Below are 16,909 nucleotides of genomic sequence, written 5' to 3'. Positions count from 1 at the left end.
TCTCTCCCCTTTGTGGGGTATTTCAGCTAAGGGCATCACCGTGGGGGTCCTAGGAGTCTCTTGCTTTCCTGGGATCTGGGACTTTCTGCTTGCTTCCCCCAGTTCCCCATCCCCCACTGCTACAAACCTCTGTTCAATTTCCTGATCCTCTGTACATCTCCATTTTCTTCTGCACCTGATTCATCCCTCTTTTTCCCTCTCCCTTTTCTCTTCCTCTCAAGTCCCTCTGACCATCTACTTCCCTTGATTATTTTATTCTCCCATCTAAGTAGGACTGAAGTATCTACTCTTTGGTCTTTTTCTTGAGCTTCATGGGGTCCACGAGTTTTAACATGGGTACTCCATGCTCTCCTTGCATTTGGAGCATGAATGTTCAGAACTGAGAGTTCATTTTGGTAGATTTTTCCTTTGATGAGTGTAAAGTGTCCTTCTTTATCTTTTTTGATAACTTTAGGCAGAATGGCAACTCCAGCTTGTTTTGGGGACCATTTGCTTGGAAAATTGTTTTTCAGTCTTTTACTCTGAGGTAGTATCTGTCTTTGATATTGAGGTGTGTTTCCTGTATGCAGCAAAATGCTGGGTCCTGTTTGTGTATCCAGTCTGTGAGTCTATGTCTTTTTATTTGGGGGAATTGAGTCTATTGTTGTTAAGAGATATTAAGGAATAGTGATTGTTGCTTTCTTTTATTTTTGTTGTTAGAGGTGGGATTATGTTTGTGTGGCTATCTTCTTTTGGATTTATTTAAAGAAGATTACTTTGCTTTTTCTAGGGTGTAGTTTCCCTCCTTCTGTTGGAGATTTTTATCTATTATCCTTTGTAGGACTGGATATGTGGAAAGATCTTGTGTAAATTTGGTTTTGTCATGGAATATCTTGGTTTCTCTATCTATGTTAATTGAGAATTTTGCTAGGTATAGTAGCCTGGGCTGGCATTAGTGTTTTCTTAGGGTCTGTATGACATCTGTCCAGAATCTTTATGGTCCAGTGAAAATTCTGTTATAATTCTGATAGGTCTGCCTTTATAAGTTACTTTCTATGGTGTCTTCTGCACCCGAGATTCTTTCTTCAATCTCTTGTATTCTGTTGGTGATGTTTGAATCTTTGACTCCTGATCTCTTCCCTCCAGGATTGTCTACCTTTGTGATTTCTTTATTATTTCTACTTTCATTTTTAGATCCTGGATGGTTTTGTTCAATTCCTTTACCTCTTTTGTTGTGTTTTCCTGTAATTCTTTCAGATAATTTTGTTTCCTCTTTAAGGGCTTCTACCTGGTTACCTGTGTTCTCCTGTATTTCTTTATGGGAGTTATTTATGTCCTCCTTAAAGTTCTCTATCATCATAAGATGTGATTTTAAATCAGAGTTTTGCTTTTGCCCTGTGTTGGAGTATCAGGGCTTGCTGTGGTGGAAGAACGGGGTTCTGATGATGCCAAGTAGCCTTGGTTTCTATTGCTTTTATTCTTGCCCTTACCTCTTGCTATTTGGTTATCTCTTGTGTTAGCTGGTCTTTCTGACTCTGATTATGATGTGTTCCTCCTGAAAGCCTGTGTGTCAGCACTCCTGGGAGACCAATTTTCTCTGGAAGGAATTTGGGTATGGAGAGCTGTGGCACAGGGTTATCTCTGGGGTGCAGATGGAAACTGGAAGGATTCTGTCCAAGACTGTCCCTCAGTTCCTGTGCCCCAAGGGCTCTGGGTGTGTCCCTTAGAGCAGAATAGTTGTCTTACCCATGTTCACATGTGTGTCAGCCCTCCTGGGAGACCAGCTCTCTCCCAACAGGACCTGAGTATGGAGAGCTGTGACACAGCATCAGTTTCAGGCCCAGATGGAAACCGGAAACATCAATAACCTGTTCTATATCTTTGCTTAAAATATATTTTCCAAATATGTTTATAATTTTTCCAATATGTTTATAAGTCTGTATTTTAGCTTAAGAAAAAGGTTAAGATTCTGGAAATACCTGGCTTATATCTTAAGCAGTGGTAACAAAAGGGGCTCTCTGTATCCCATTGACACGTGCTCCATCAGCTACAATAATGCCTGAGTGTTGAGACAGTGTGTCTTTTCCTGGTTGAAGAACATATTGATGTATGGGCAAGAGTGTGATGGTCTATGGAATTATGAGAAGGAACACTGTATTGCCTCTATTATTTGGTTGATTGCCCTGATTTGTATCCATTGTAGTGAAATTAAATTTAAACAGACCTATTTTCTGAAATCAGGGAGTGAATTGTGTTGTTGACAACTTATTGATCGTATGGAAGGCACAGGAATCTGAACTGATTAACTGACTATAAATTCAGAGACTTTAACACAGAAATCCAGTCTGAGTATCTGCTTTGCCTGGCCTGAGCATCAAAATTCAATCAGGATTGCAACATTAATATTTATGTGAGTTTCTAGCTTGCTGGTTTACTTGACAGATTTTCCACCATGTAACTTTTCTACTCATTCTCTGGGAGTTTAACATTATATACCCCAATAACAATCTCTTCCAAATCCTTCCATGTCTGCCCACCCCCTTTGTGACCTCCCTGCCCCATAAAAGAGGTAAAACAAAAACTATGAAAAAAGTCCACTTTGTGTTATCTATATACTGACTGGGGCGTTGTCACAGTCTCTGTTGCTGTCCCTTACACAGAATCCAGTCCTTCCCCAACCATAGCTGTGACAGATTTCATCAATTGTTGAGAGCTATTCTTTGGCATCTCTATCACACTTCTTAAGAATTTGCATTGGTGGGTTCCTGTTTAGGCTGTTGTAATTTTTCGGGAGTTGGGCCTGGAGGTGTTGTCACAGAAACTTCCCATGCTCCTCCCTCGAAACGGTGCAACTGAGGTCATTGATATCACAGAAAAAGTAGCCTTTTTGCTCTTCACAGTCAATGGGAACACAGATCATGGGCCTCCACGTGGTTTCTGGTGACAGCACAGACCACAAATCTGCCGCAGTAGGACCACAAACCCAGACAAGACCATCAGAAGCTGCCTGGAACGTGGACAGCAGCCTGGCTTCAAGTGGCCACGAAGGTCAGCCAGATCAACAAGTCACCCCTCCCCCTGCACTGCACCCCCAAACCCTGGAAGCAGAATTTTGAGCATTTATCTGGCTTCAGGCAGCAGCACAGAAGAACATGGACACCTGCATGGCCTTTAGTGATAACAAGGGCCACAGCTATCAACATAAACCCAGGCGGCAGTAGGGCCTCGGAGCCAGATTATTGCCCTTGGTGGCAGCAAGAACCAGGACTTTTCCATGGCCTGACATAGCACTGCAAGCCACTCACATCAATATGGCCCCTACTGGCAGAAGCACCGCCCATGGACATTGACTTGGCTTCAGGCTGTAGCGTAGACCACCGCCATCCACATGGCCCTTGGTGGTAATATGTAGGACAGACATCAACCTGGTCTGGAGTATCATCCCTGGCTGGCTTGGCTGGTTGATGGCTCTTCTGCCCCGAGTCTACCCTTTACTTGATAGAATTTAAATTTCCCAGCACATACAACCATGGGAGCCAGCATTCTCTGTCTCTGTCTGTCTCTGTGTCTCTCCTTTCTTTTAGTATCTGTCTCTCTGTCTCTGTCTTTTTCTGTGTCTCCCTGTCTCTGACTCTCACACTCCCTCCCTCTCTCCGTTCCTCCATCCCTCTGTCCCTCCCTCCTTTCTTATCCCTTTTCCCTCTCTCCTTTTGTCCCCATTTCCTCTCTCTCTCTTATTAGTCTCCCTTTCTGTTTCTGTTCTTGGTTTTGTTTTTATTAAAGTCCTATTGTGGGGTAAAAATAGATTCAAGACAGGACTTGATTCAAAAGATAGAAATCTGGAGGTAGCTATCCAGAGCTTTGAGGGAAGGTGTTACCCAGCACAGATGAAGAAAGCCTAGGTCTCTTTAGATGCCTCTTGGCAACATCATGTGATCTTTTTTACTATTAATTCTGCAGATATGGTACACAGCAGAGATGTACCTGGGGAGATATTATGCATAATCTTTTTCCATTGTGACTGGTGCTATCGTTTGCATAGACACACTGTATAATTTGTGATGGGACTTAACAGGCATTTAAAAGATAGACTACACAGAATATTCAAATATATTTCTGAACCAGCCATACTACAAAGAATTCAGATTGTGACTCAAACAGCAAAATATCTTTTATTTAATTTTGGAAAAGGATGTCTATATACATATCAGACCGTCCCTGAATTCTCACGCCTTCTGCCCCATTTTCCTGAGTGCCGGCATTTTATTATCATACTGATCTCCTTTCCATTTAATATGCCAATAATAAAATTATTTTATTCTCAAGTTTACTGAGAAAAATTGGAATGGGAATTCTGATTACAACTAAGAATTATATTAAAATGTTTTAATATTGTTATTTTTATTATTATAGCAGGTGTGTGTGTGTGTGTGTGTGTGAGAGAGAGAGAGAGAGAGAGAGAGAGAGAGAGAGAGAGAGAGACAGAGAGAAGGAAGAGAAGAGGAGATGGGAAGGGAGGGAAGGGGAGGGGAGGGGACAAGAGGAGAGGAGAGGAGAGGAGAGGAGAGGAGAGGGGAGGAGAGGGGAGGAGAGGGAGGCATCATCCCTGGCTGATTGTCCAGCATATGGTCCACATCATGGGTTTGGAAGTCAGAAGACAACTTTCAGGGCTCAGTTAGCTCTGTCTGCATTGTTGGTGGTGTTGAGTTTCCCTTGTTCTGGTTACACCACTGTGGGCCCTGCTTCCTGGCCCACCGCTTTTCCCTCTCCCCTCTTGCTGTAGGAATGTGACTGCTACAGATGTAGGCTGCCTTCTCTGGCTTTTCCACAGGTGGTCAGAATTCTAGCTCAGGTTACCAGGGCTGCAAAGGAAGCACTTGATTCCTTGAGGCAAATTGGTGGCCCATATTTTAATATTTTAAAGGAAAGATGAATCAAAGGAGATAATAGAATCTTTAGTTTCTTATATTTTATTGTTTTCCCAGCAATAGTTCCTGAAAAACATTTAGAAACATTTATCTTTCTAACTTTAAAAATAACACACTCTCATTTCTAATACTTATTCTAATATATACTTTTAATTGCTTTTTCTCTTCTTATTTCCTGTTTCAACACTCTTGATTTGACCAATTTCCAGATCTGGCCCCCAGTCCCAGGGATGTCAGTCTTTCCAGGCCAATCAGAACGTGATGTTCTTGTGAGAATTACTCATCGAAGGATGTGCAGTTGGGTCAACTAGACATATTTTTTTAATTCAACCATTTGTCTATATCCTGACCACATTTTATTTCCCTAGAATTTCTCTACACAGATATAGATAAAACTGCTTTCTTTTTCATCATACCTACCTCGATTTTATTTAACATATGTCAATATAAAGAATATTTTGTTCTCAAGTTTACAGAGAGAAATAGATATAGAGATTCTAATTCCAACTAAGAATTATACAATCTTTGTTTTTAATTTTATTATAATTATTGCAAAAAAAGAGGGGGATACAAAACAGACAATAGCTATTTTGTAAGTGATAGAAAGATGACAGTCATGTTTGCGGTAGTGCCAGTGAGACAGGCAGGGCTTCTTCAGGGAAAAACAGTTATCAAATAAATGCAACTGGGGTGGTTCTCATGTGCAGCCAAGCGAGTTGTGTGAATGTCTGTACTCTTTAGCTCTTTGCTGTTCTCCTCTCTGTCATGTGATTCAGTGCATCGGGGAGTGTATTTCCCTATTCTTTGAGTTTAGATTGGTCACAGGATGTGCGTGGATGATAAAATGGATGTGACTGATGTGTGGGGTGTTATCAGATGGGTGTAACAGCCCCTCCTCTTGCTCTGCTCAGCAAAGCTCAGCTAAGCCAGTCACCTAGTTCCAAGAGGATGGAAACACAGAGCAGACTCATTCCCACGCGAACCTTAGAAGCAGCTGGCTTCCTCCTTTCTCATGCAGTTTCAAAACCCACAGACCTTCAACTCATTGCCATTTCTTATTGCTAATGTGATGGAACATTATTTTAAATTTGGATTAGTCTTATTTCTTCTGCGAGCCTGCTCTTAATATATTAATATGCTTTATTCATTTTCCTTTGGACACTCAATCTTCCAAAAGGTTTTGGATGTTATGGACATTTCACTTTTAAAAAAAAAAACTGTCACAATGTTTCCATATTTTTCTATTTTATTTTTATCTTTTCTTAAGGAGATGTTTTTAGAACCTAATAATAAAATCATCATCATTCTAAATTTCATCTGATTTTTAAAAAAAAATCTTTTGCTTGTCTCACTTCTGTATGTCATGCCTTATTTAGGAATTTTTCCACATCCAAAAAGAGCAAGATCAGTCAGTTACAGTGTCTGCAACACTTGTTCTCGACTTTAAAAGATTCTCAGTGATGTGGACTTAGCTTTGGAATAATAGCCTCTTCTTTTGTGTGTCAATGCTTTGCCTGCCTGCATGCCTAGGGCCCATAGAAGCCAGAAAAGATGCTGGAACATCTGGAACTATAGTTACACATGCTTGTGAGTCACCATGAGGGTGCTGAGAATCTACCCCGAGTCATGTGAAAGATCTCCCACTGCTCTTAATCCACGAGTCATCTCTCTAGCACCTACAGTTAGTATTTTATAAATTCTTTTGTTCTCTGGAATTATACAAGCTACTGAACACTTATTTCCCTAGGTCATACTTAAAATAGCAGGCTACATATATAAGTGGGACTCGTAATTGGTCATCTAATTTCAAATGGTGAGCCATAAAACCTTACAGAAATGAGTGGCATTAGCTAGGTCAGTGAGTTGTATTTATATATTTGTTCATTTAAGTGTATTTATGTAACAAAGACAATTAAAGAAAAATAGGCCATGTGTTTGACAGAAAGCCATGAAGTAGGAACTCTGGAAGAAGGGAGGAGCACTGGAAGAAGGGAGGAGCCCTAGAAAAAGGGAGGAGCACTGGAAGAAGGGAGGAGCACTGGAAGAAGAGAGGGGCACTGGAAGAAGGGAGGAGCACTGGAGAAGGAAGGAGCACTAGAAGGGAGGAGCACTAAAAGAAGGGAGGAGCATGGGAAGAAGGGAGGAGCACTAGAAGAAGGGAGGAGCACTGGAAAGATTGCAGAAAAAAAGCAGGGCACAAAGTATGCATAGCACATACATGTAAAATATGAAGAAAATGATCATAAGTTATTGAACGTCATGGCCTGTTAAGAATGAGATAAGGTTTTTGTTAAATTATGGAGGTTGATGTTTGTAGACTATGGTGTAAAATCAAATAGTATGTTGGTGTAATAGTAAAAACCCAATAAGAGTTTAAAAGAGGAAGTGAACATGTGGAAATATTGTAAGTGAAATACCCTAGAAAGCCTCTACTCTGTATTTAGTCTATTCTTTGGTGTTTTCCAAGCATGAAATAACTTCAGTTTCCAATGGCGATATAACTTCATATTTTTAATTCTATTGATACATTTTAGTACCTCATCACTGAGAATGGAATTGTCGTAAGTTCTATTAGAATTTTACTAAGCATTTAAAAGCAAAAAACTAATCATTATTGAAATCTATGTTTGTAACTTAACCTTAAGAAAATGTATTACAGTGTAGGTGTAAATTTTACAGTGTAATCGTCAATATCATATTACAGCAGTTACTGAACATTTTAAAAGAATTTTATTATTTACTTTATTTATATTTCAAATGCTATCCACTTTCCTGGTTTCTTCTCTGAAAAACCCCTATTCAATCCCCCTCTCCCTGTTCACCAACCCATCCACTCCTACATCCCTGTCCTGGCATTCCCCTACAATAGGGCATCCAGTCTTCACAGGACCAAGGACCTTTCCTCCCTTTGATGGCCAACAAAGCCATCCTCTGCTACATATGTGGTTGGAGTCATGGGTCCCTCCATGTGTACACTTTGGTTGGTGATTTAGTCCCTGGGAAATTGGGGGAGGGGAGGCGGGGAATGTTCTGGTAGGTTCATATTGTTGTTCCTCCTATGGAACTGCAAACCCTGTCAGCTCCTTTGGTCCTTCCTCTAGTTTATCCATTGGGGACCCTATGCTCAGTGTGAACAGTTATATTGTTAAATTATTGATTCTCCAGTCTCTAAGTAATTATTCAGTCCACTAGCAGCTACAATAAACATTAAAATACTTAGGAGTATTCTAAATATTTTGATGCCAGGTCTTAAACACTTTGCATATTTAGGAGCAAATGTGACATCAACAGAAATCTTTTTCCATACTATGTGATATATTGCCCTTCAGGATGATAAATACCTATCATGAATAGAAAGAGACTGGCACAATAATTTACAGTTGAGGAGTGTTCCGGATTAACTCAAGTGTTTCAACAGAAATGTTCCTTCAGGTTATTTTCCCAACCTCAGGGGATTTGCCTGTTGTTTGCCTCACATTTTGTTTTTGTCCATGTCTTGAGAAGTGTTAATATGTTCCTTGGACTCACACGTTTTATGAATAACATTTTTTTCTCTTTACAGCTGTTATTTCAAGCTACATACAAATGTCCGCAGGAAGGCACACAGTGCCATAATTCAGCAGTTAAGGTTGACATTTGAGGGGATCTTAAGGAAACTGAATTTATCAATAAACAAAATTAAATGTAGATAATTATCAGAGAAGTAAAGTTAGGAAAATTCTTACCCCCCTCTAGCTCTATGATTTCCCCACTTTTGTGGTCACAGTGGTTAAGAGCACAGCTGGGGAGGGAAATGTGGACGGAGAAGGCAACTGACTCCTTGCACGTGGCTGCCCAGATGCTGTACTTCTCAGGGATGTGGGGCTAGTTGTTTCTGAGCAGCTCAGCTTGTCTTTTGATTTAGAACAGTGATGAAGAAACACGTTGGCTAATGCAACATTATTTGTTTTTTTTTTTTTTTTTTTTTTTTTTTTTTTTTTTTTTTTTTTTTTTTATTATTCGATATAATTTATTTACATTTCAAATGATTTCCCCTTTTCTAGCCCCCCCACTCCCCGAAAGTCCCGCAAGCCCCCTTCTCTTCCCCTGTCCTCCCACCTACCCCTTCCCACTTCCCCGTTCTGGTTTTGCTGAATACTGTTTCACTGAGTCTTTCCAGAACCAGGGGCCACTCCTCCTTTCTTCTTGTACCTCATTTGATGTGTGGATTATGTTTTGGGTATTCCAGTTTTCTAGGTTAATATCCACTTATTAGTGAGTGCATACCATGATTCACCTTTTGAGTCTGGGTTACCTCACTTAGTATGATATTCTCTAGCTCCATCCATTTGCCTAAGAATTTCATGAATTCATTGTTTCTAATGGCTGAGTAGTACTCCATTGTGTAGATATACCACATTTTTTGCATCCACTCTTCTGTTGAGGGATACCTGGGTTCTTTCCAGCATCTGGCAATTACAAATAGGGCTGCTATGAACATAGTAGAACATGTATCCTTATTACATGGTGGGGAGTCTTCTGGGTATATGCCCAGGAGTGGTATAGCAGGATCTTCTGGAAGTAAGGTGCCCAGTTTTCGGAGGAACCGCCAGACTGATTTCCAGAGTGGTTGTACCAATTTGCAACCCCACCAGCAGTGGAGGAGTGTTCCTCTTTCTCCACACCCTCTCCAACACCTGCTGTCTCCTGAATTTTTAATCTTAGCCATTCTGACTGGTGTAAGATGAAATCTTAGGGTTGTTTTGATTTGCATTTCCCTAATGACTAATGAAGTTGAGCATTTTTTAAGATGCTTCTCCGCCATCCGAAGTTCTTCAGGTGAGAATTCTTTGTTTAACTCTGTACCCCATTTTTTAATAGGGTTGTTTGGTTTTCTGGAGTCTAACTTCTTGAGTTCTTTATATATATTGGATATTAGCCCTCTATCTGATGTAGGATTGGTGAAGATCTTTTCCCAATTTGTAGGTTGCCGATTTGTCCTCTTGATGGTGTCCTTTGCCTTACAGAAACTTTGTAATTTTATGAGGTCCCATTTGTCAATTCTTGCTCTTAGAGCATACGCTATTGGTGTTCTGTTCAGAAACTTTCTCCCTGTACCGATGTCCTCAAGGGTCTTCCCCAGTTTTTTTTCTATTAGCTTCAGAGTGTCTGGCTTTATGTGGAGGTCCTTGATCCATTTGGATTTGAGCTTAGTACAAGGAGACAAGGATGGATCAATTCGCATTCTTCTGCATGCTGACCTCCAGTTGAACCAGCACCATTTGTTGAAAAGGCTATCTTTTTTCCATTGGATGTTTTCAGCCTCTTTGTCGAGGATCAAGTGGCCATAGGTGTGTGGGTTCATTTCTGGATCTTCAATCCTGTTCCATTGATCCTCCTGTCTGTCACTGTACCAATACCATGCAGTTTTTAACACTATTGCTCTGTAGTATTGCTTGAGGTCAGGGATACTGATTCCCCCAGATTTCCTTTTGTTGCTGAGAATAGTTTTAGCTATCCTGGGTTTTTTGTTGTTCCAGATGAATTTGATAATTGCTCTTTCTAGCTCTGTGAAGAATTGAGTTGGGATTTTGATGGGTATTGCATTGAATCTGTATAGTGCTTTAGGCAAAATGGCCATTTTAACTATATTGATTCTGCCGATCCATGAGCATGGGAGGTTTTCCCATTTTTTGAGGTCTTCTTCCATTTCCTTCTTCAGAGTCTTGAAGTTCTTGTCATACAGATCTTTCACATGTTTGGTGAGAGTCACCCCAAGATACTTTATACTGTTTGTGGCTATTGTGAAGGGGGTCATTTCCCTAATTTCTTTCTCAGCCTGCTTATCCTTTGAGTATAGGAAGGCCACTGATTTGCTTGAGTTGACTTTATAACCTGCCACTTTGCTGAAGTTGTTTATCAGCTGTAGGAGTTCTCTAGTGGAGTTCTTTGGGTCACTTAGGTAGACGATCATGTCGTCTGCAAATAATGATAGTTTGACTTCTTCCTTTCCAATTTGTATCCCTTTGACCTCCTTATGTTGTCGAATTGCCCGAGCTAGTACCTCAAGTACAATATTGAAAAGATAAGGAGAAAGGGGGCAGCCTTGTCTGGTCCCTGATTTCAGTGGGATTGCTTCAAGTTTCTCTCCATTTAGTTTGATACTGGCTACCGGTTTGCTGTATATTGCTTTTACTATGTTTAGGTATGGGCCTTGAATTCCTGTTCTCTCCAAGACTTTAAGCATGAAGGGATGCTGAATTTTGTCAAATGCTTTTTCAGCATCCAATGAAATGACCATGTGGTTTTGTTCTTTGAGTTTGTTTATGTAGTGGATTGTATTGATGGATTTCCGTATATTGAACCAACCCTGCATTCCTGGGATAAAGCCTACTTGATCATGGTGGATGATCGTTTTGATGTGTTCTTGGATTCGGTTGGCAAGAATTTTATTGAGTATTTTTGCATCGATGTTCATAAGGGAAATTGGTCTGAAGTTCTCTTTCTTTGTTGGATCTTTGTGTGGCTTTGGTATCAGCGTAATTGTGGCTTCGTAGAAGGAATTGGGTAGTGTTCCTTCTGTTTCTATTTTGTGGAATAGTTTGAAGAGTATTGGTGTTAACTCTTCTTTGAAGGTCTGGTAGAATTCTGCACTGAAGCCATCTGGTCCTGTGCTTTTTTTGGTTGGAAGACTTTCTATGACTCCTTCTATTTCTTTAGGCATTATGGGACTGTTTAGATGGTCTAGTTGGTCCTGATTTAATTTTGGTATTTGGTATCTGTCAAGGAAATTGTCCATTTCCTCCAGATTCTCCAGTTGTGTTGAGTATAGGCTCTTGTAGTAGGATCTGATGATTTTTTGGATTTCCTCCGTTTCCGTTGTTATATCTCCCTTTTCATTTCTAAGTTTGTTAATTTGGATACTTTCTCTGTGCCCTTTGGTCATTCTGGCTAAGGGTTTATCTATCTTGTTGATTTTCTCAAAGAACCAGCTCCTGGTATTGTTGATTTTTTGTATGGTTCTCTTTGTTTCTACTTGATTGATTTCGGCCCTGAGTTTGATGATTTCCTGCCTTCTACTCCTCCTGGGCGAAATAGCTTCTTTTTGTTCCAGGGCTTTCAGGTGTGTCATTAAGCTGGTAATGTATGCTCTCTCCATTTTCTTTTTGGAGGCACTCAGGGCTATGAGTTTTCCTCTTAGCACTGCTTTCATTGTGTCCCATAGATTTGGGTATGTTGTGTTTTCATTTTCATTGTGTTCTAAAAAGTCTTTAATTTCTTTCTTTATTTCTTCCTTGACCAAGGTATCATTGAGTAGAGTATTGTTCAGTTTCCACGTGTATGTGGGCTTTCTGTTGTTTCTGTTGCTATTGAAGACCACTTTTACTCCATAGTGATCAGATAGGAGGCATGGGATTAGTTCGATCTTCTTATATTTGTTGAGGTCTGTCTTGTGACCAATTATATGGTCGATTTTGGAGAAGGTACCATGAGGTGCTGAGAAAAAGGTATATTCTTTTGTTTTAGGATAGAATGTTCTATATATATCTGTTAAATCTAATTGGTCCAAAGCTTCAATTAGTTTCATTGTGTCCCTGTTTAGTTTCTGTTTTCCTGATCGGTCCATTGAGGAAAGTGCAGTGTTGAAGTCACCCACAATTATTGTGTTAGGTGCAATGTGTGCTTTTAGTTTTAATAAAGTTTCTTTTACAAAAGAGGGTGCCCTTACATTTGGGGCATAGATGTTCAGGATTGTCAGTTCTTCTTTTTGTATTTTTCCTTTGACCAGCAAGAAGTGTCCCTCAGGGTCTCTTTTGATGACTTTGGGTTGAAAGTCAATTTTATCTGATATTAAAATGGCTACTCCAGCTTGTTTCCTGAGACCATTTGCTTGTAAAATTGTCTTCCAGCCTTTTACTCTAAGGTAGTGTTTGTCTTTGACCCTGAGGTGTGTTTCCTGTAAGCAGCAAAATGTAGGGTCCTGTTTACGTATCCATTCAGTTAGTCTGTGTCTTTTTATTGGGGCATTAAGTCCATTGATGTTAAGAGATATTAAGGAATAGTGATTGTTACTTCCTATCATTTTTGACGTTATTTTTTAAATTTGAATGCTTAACTTCTTTTGGGTTTGATGAAAGGTTACTATCTTGCTTTTTCCAGGGTGAAGTTTCCCTCCTTGTATTGGTGTTGTCCTCCTATTATCCTTTTTAGGGCCGGGTTTGTGGATAGATATTGGGTAAACTTGGTTTTGTCATGAAATATCTTAGTTTCTCCATCTATGGTGATTGAGAGTTTTGCTGGATATAGTAGTTTTGGTTGGCATTTGTGTTCTCTTAGAGTCTGCATGAGATCTGCCCAGGACCTTCTAGCCTTCATAGTCTCAGGTGAAAAGTCTGCTGTGATTCTGATAGGTCTTCCTTTATATGTTACTTGGCCTTTTTCTCTTACTGCCTTTAGTATTCTTTCTTTGTTTAGAACATTTGGTGTTTTGATTATTATGTGACGGGAAGTATTTCTGTTCTGGTCCAGTCTGTTTGGAGTTCTGTAGGCTTCTTGTATATTCATGGGCATCTCTCTCTTTAGGTTAGGGAAGTTTTCTTCCATAATTTTATTGAAGATATTTGCTGGCCCTTTAAGTTGTAAATCTTCACTCTCCTCTATGCCTATAATCCTTAGGTTTGGTCTTCTCATTGTGTCCTGGATTTCCTGGATATTTTGGGTTACAAGCTTTTTGCATTTTGCATTTTCTTTAACTGTTGAGTCCATGGTTTCTATGGAATCTTCAGCATCTGAGATTCTTTCTTCTATCTCTTGTATTCTGTTGTTGATATTTGTATCTCTGTCCCCTGATTTCTTCCCAAGGCTTTCTATCTCCAAAGTTGTCTCCCTTTGAGTTTTCTTAGTTGTTTCTACTTCTGATTTTAGATCCTGGATGGTTTTGCTTAGCTCCTTCACTTGCATGTTTGTGTTTTCCTGTAATTCTTTAAGAGATTTTTGTGTTTTCTCATTCATGAGCTCAGCCTGTTGACCAAAGTTCTCCTGTATTTCTTTAAGAGATTTTTGTGTTTCGTCTTTCATGACCTCAGCCTGTTGAGCAAAGTTCTCCTGTATTTCTTTAAGTGTTTTTTGCATTTCCTCCTTGTTGGCTTTTGTATTCTCCTGGATTTCTTTCAATGATTTTTGTGTTTCCCTTGCAAGGGCTTCTACCTTTTGATCCATTGTCTCCTGAATTTCTTTACGTATGACCTTCATGTGTTCCTGTACCAGCATCATGACCAGTGATTTTAAATCCAAATCTTGTTTTACTGGTGTGATGGGGTATCCAGGACATGTTGGTAGAGGAGAATTGGGTTCAGATGTTGCCATATTGCCTTGATTTCTGTTAGTGACGTTCCTGCGTTTGCCTTTTGCCATCTAGATCTCACTGGTGTTAGTTTATCTTGTCAGTGCTGGACTCACCAGTGCAAGCTGCCCCTTCCCAGTTGGCCTCTGGTGCACAGCTTACCTCCTGCACTGCTTGTAGACAGTGTGCTGCTGCCCAGGCTGTTCAGATCCCAAAGCAGGCACCCGAAGGCTCCCGCTGGGGCCCGCTGGATTCACTGGAGCACACTGACTTCTCCCAGCTGGCCGCCCGGAAGCCCAGCTAGCCACTTGCAGGACTTGGAGATGTAATGCTGCCGCCCAGGCTGATCTGGATCCGGAAGCGGAGAGAGTAGAGCTAAGGCCTTCTGCCTGAGGCCTTGCCCCAGATTGTGTCTGTGGAGCAGATGGAGCCCGTGTGCACTCCCCGGGAGTGCTGACGGTGTATGCTACTGTGACCTCCCCTGAGTTCCGCTCACTCCGCTGGGCAGCCGATCTGCCAACCGGGCTATCGCACACAAGGTTAGCCTGGCCGCCCAGTCCCTGAGTCCAGGCAAAAGCCTGTGAGGCCAAGGTCCGAGCAAAGTTCCCCTATGGCTTTGACTGTTAATTGGGTTTGCCAGGTGACTAGGATGGCGGGCGTGTGCGCCCGCGCTCCCTGAAAGCGCCGGGAGAGTCTGCTTTGCTACCAAACACCTGGGCGGGTTGACTCACAGATGGCCCACCAAGCCGCCCAGTTCTTGGGGTCAGTCCTGTGCCTTTTGGGGCCTGGACCCCCGCTTTGTTAGCCTTAGGCTATGCCTGTTACAGGTCTGCCCGCCTGAGCTCTCTGTCGTCCTGCAGGCAAAATGGCGGCGGCGCGCTCGCAGGCCTGGGCAAAAAACCTCCTGGTTGGGTTGGCACCCCGATGGCCCCCCGACCCGCCCAGGGCCTGGGTGCAGGCCAACGCCCGTCGGGCTCAGACCACCGCGGTGTTGGCCTCGGATTATGTTTGTGTACCTCAGTCTGTCCGATTCCTGGAGTACGGAACCAAGATGGATCCTCCTCTCCTGACTGGTGGGAGGCCGAGTTCTGAAGTGGCCTCCGTGCAGGAAAGGCGCCGCACAACTGCAGCTGCTTGCTGTCCGGCTGGTCAGCGAAGGTCAGTGGTCGTGGGCGCAGGGCCTAACTGGTCCCTGTGACGCCTTGGTTCCACTGCTGATGGCCCTTCAGCTGGAGCAGCCACTGCTGCCGCTGCTGCCGCTGCTGCCGCCGCGAGAGTGGACCTTTCGCAACATTATTTGTTAATGTGGTCATCCATTCTTTCCTTTGGTACTGTGTTTAGCAAGAGATATAAAGTCTCATAATTGTAGTCCTCAAAGCCATAATACTTTAAGTCCATAGAGGAATCACAGAACAAGGAAATCACAAATTGTGGTACTGACAGAAATAAGCATAAAGTAATATAGGGATATACAGATCAGCCAAATCCTGATCTATAAGGCTATGCCCTTCCATAGAAGAAAATATCTGAGACGTAATAAAAATAAAGATAGACCAGAAATTACACAAGGTACTTTACACAATAGGCTTCTGAAGATGGACATATCCTGATTACAAGAGTATGTGCACAGGACAAACAGGCTCTGTAGAGGTGATTACAGTAAACATAATGAAATGGAGAGATTATTCTCATCTGAATAAGTTTAATATAACCACATCAGTTCTCATTCGGGGAAGGAAAGAAGGCAAGATGCAAAGAAGATATTATGATACGGGAAATAGAGGTTGCAACTATCTATATCCATGATAGAGAGATGATCTGGACTCTAGATTCTAGAGAATACTATTTGCATGTGAAATGAGAAAAGCAAGGAATGCATTCTCTAGAGATTCCAGAACCATGCAGTCCAATAAACACTTGGATCTTTACCCATCTATGATTTGTTTTGGATACCCGACTCCTTGATACGTAGAGGAATACATTTATTTTGTCTGCAAATGACTCCTCTTTGCAAAGGAAGACTTAGTTTTGCTCATTGGAATCTCCAGATTTCATCTGTACAGGCCCCAAGCATGCTGCCACAGTCTCTATGAGTCCAATTCTTTTCTGGTATCATGTGATAATCCTTTGTTAGTATGATATGTGTATATATGAGTTTGTGTTTGTATGTGTGTTAATTGTTTCTAGATCCTTGTGGAATTTTACCTTTAATTATTATAGTTAAAAATGGTCAGATGTGGAAAATTTTATATTTAATATAGATCTTTGCAATGTCTAATTTGTATCCTACTATTTGAAACTAAGTCTGGTCAGAAGAAAGCCTTCATTCAGAAACTTGTATCCTAGAAATTGAGTTTTCCCTAGTTTTTCAGATACACTCAAATGTCCAGATGATGTAGGGAGGCAGAATTCCCACACAAGAGCAAGGGGAAAGTAGCAATGAAAATGATAACTTATAGAATGTCCACTTGGGCTCCAAATTATTAAATGGCTTTTATGGAAAGGATTTATTTGGTGTCTGTGTGTGTGTGTGTGTGTGTGTGTGTGTGTGTGCCTATGTGAGCCTATGTGTACTATGTGCATGAAGGAATCCCAGGAGACCAGAAGAGAACAATATGTGCCCTGGAACTGGAATTATCAGCAGTTTTGAGCTGCCAGGTGGGTACAGAAAACTGAACTG

This window comes from Apodemus sylvaticus, chromosome 16 (genome assembly GCF_947179515.1).
Source record: "Apodemus sylvaticus chromosome 16, mApoSyl1.1, whole genome shotgun sequence".
NCBI lineage: Eukaryota > Metazoa > Chordata > Mammalia > Rodentia > Muridae > Apodemus > Apodemus sylvaticus.
This window is presented reverse-complemented; position numbering follows the sequence as displayed.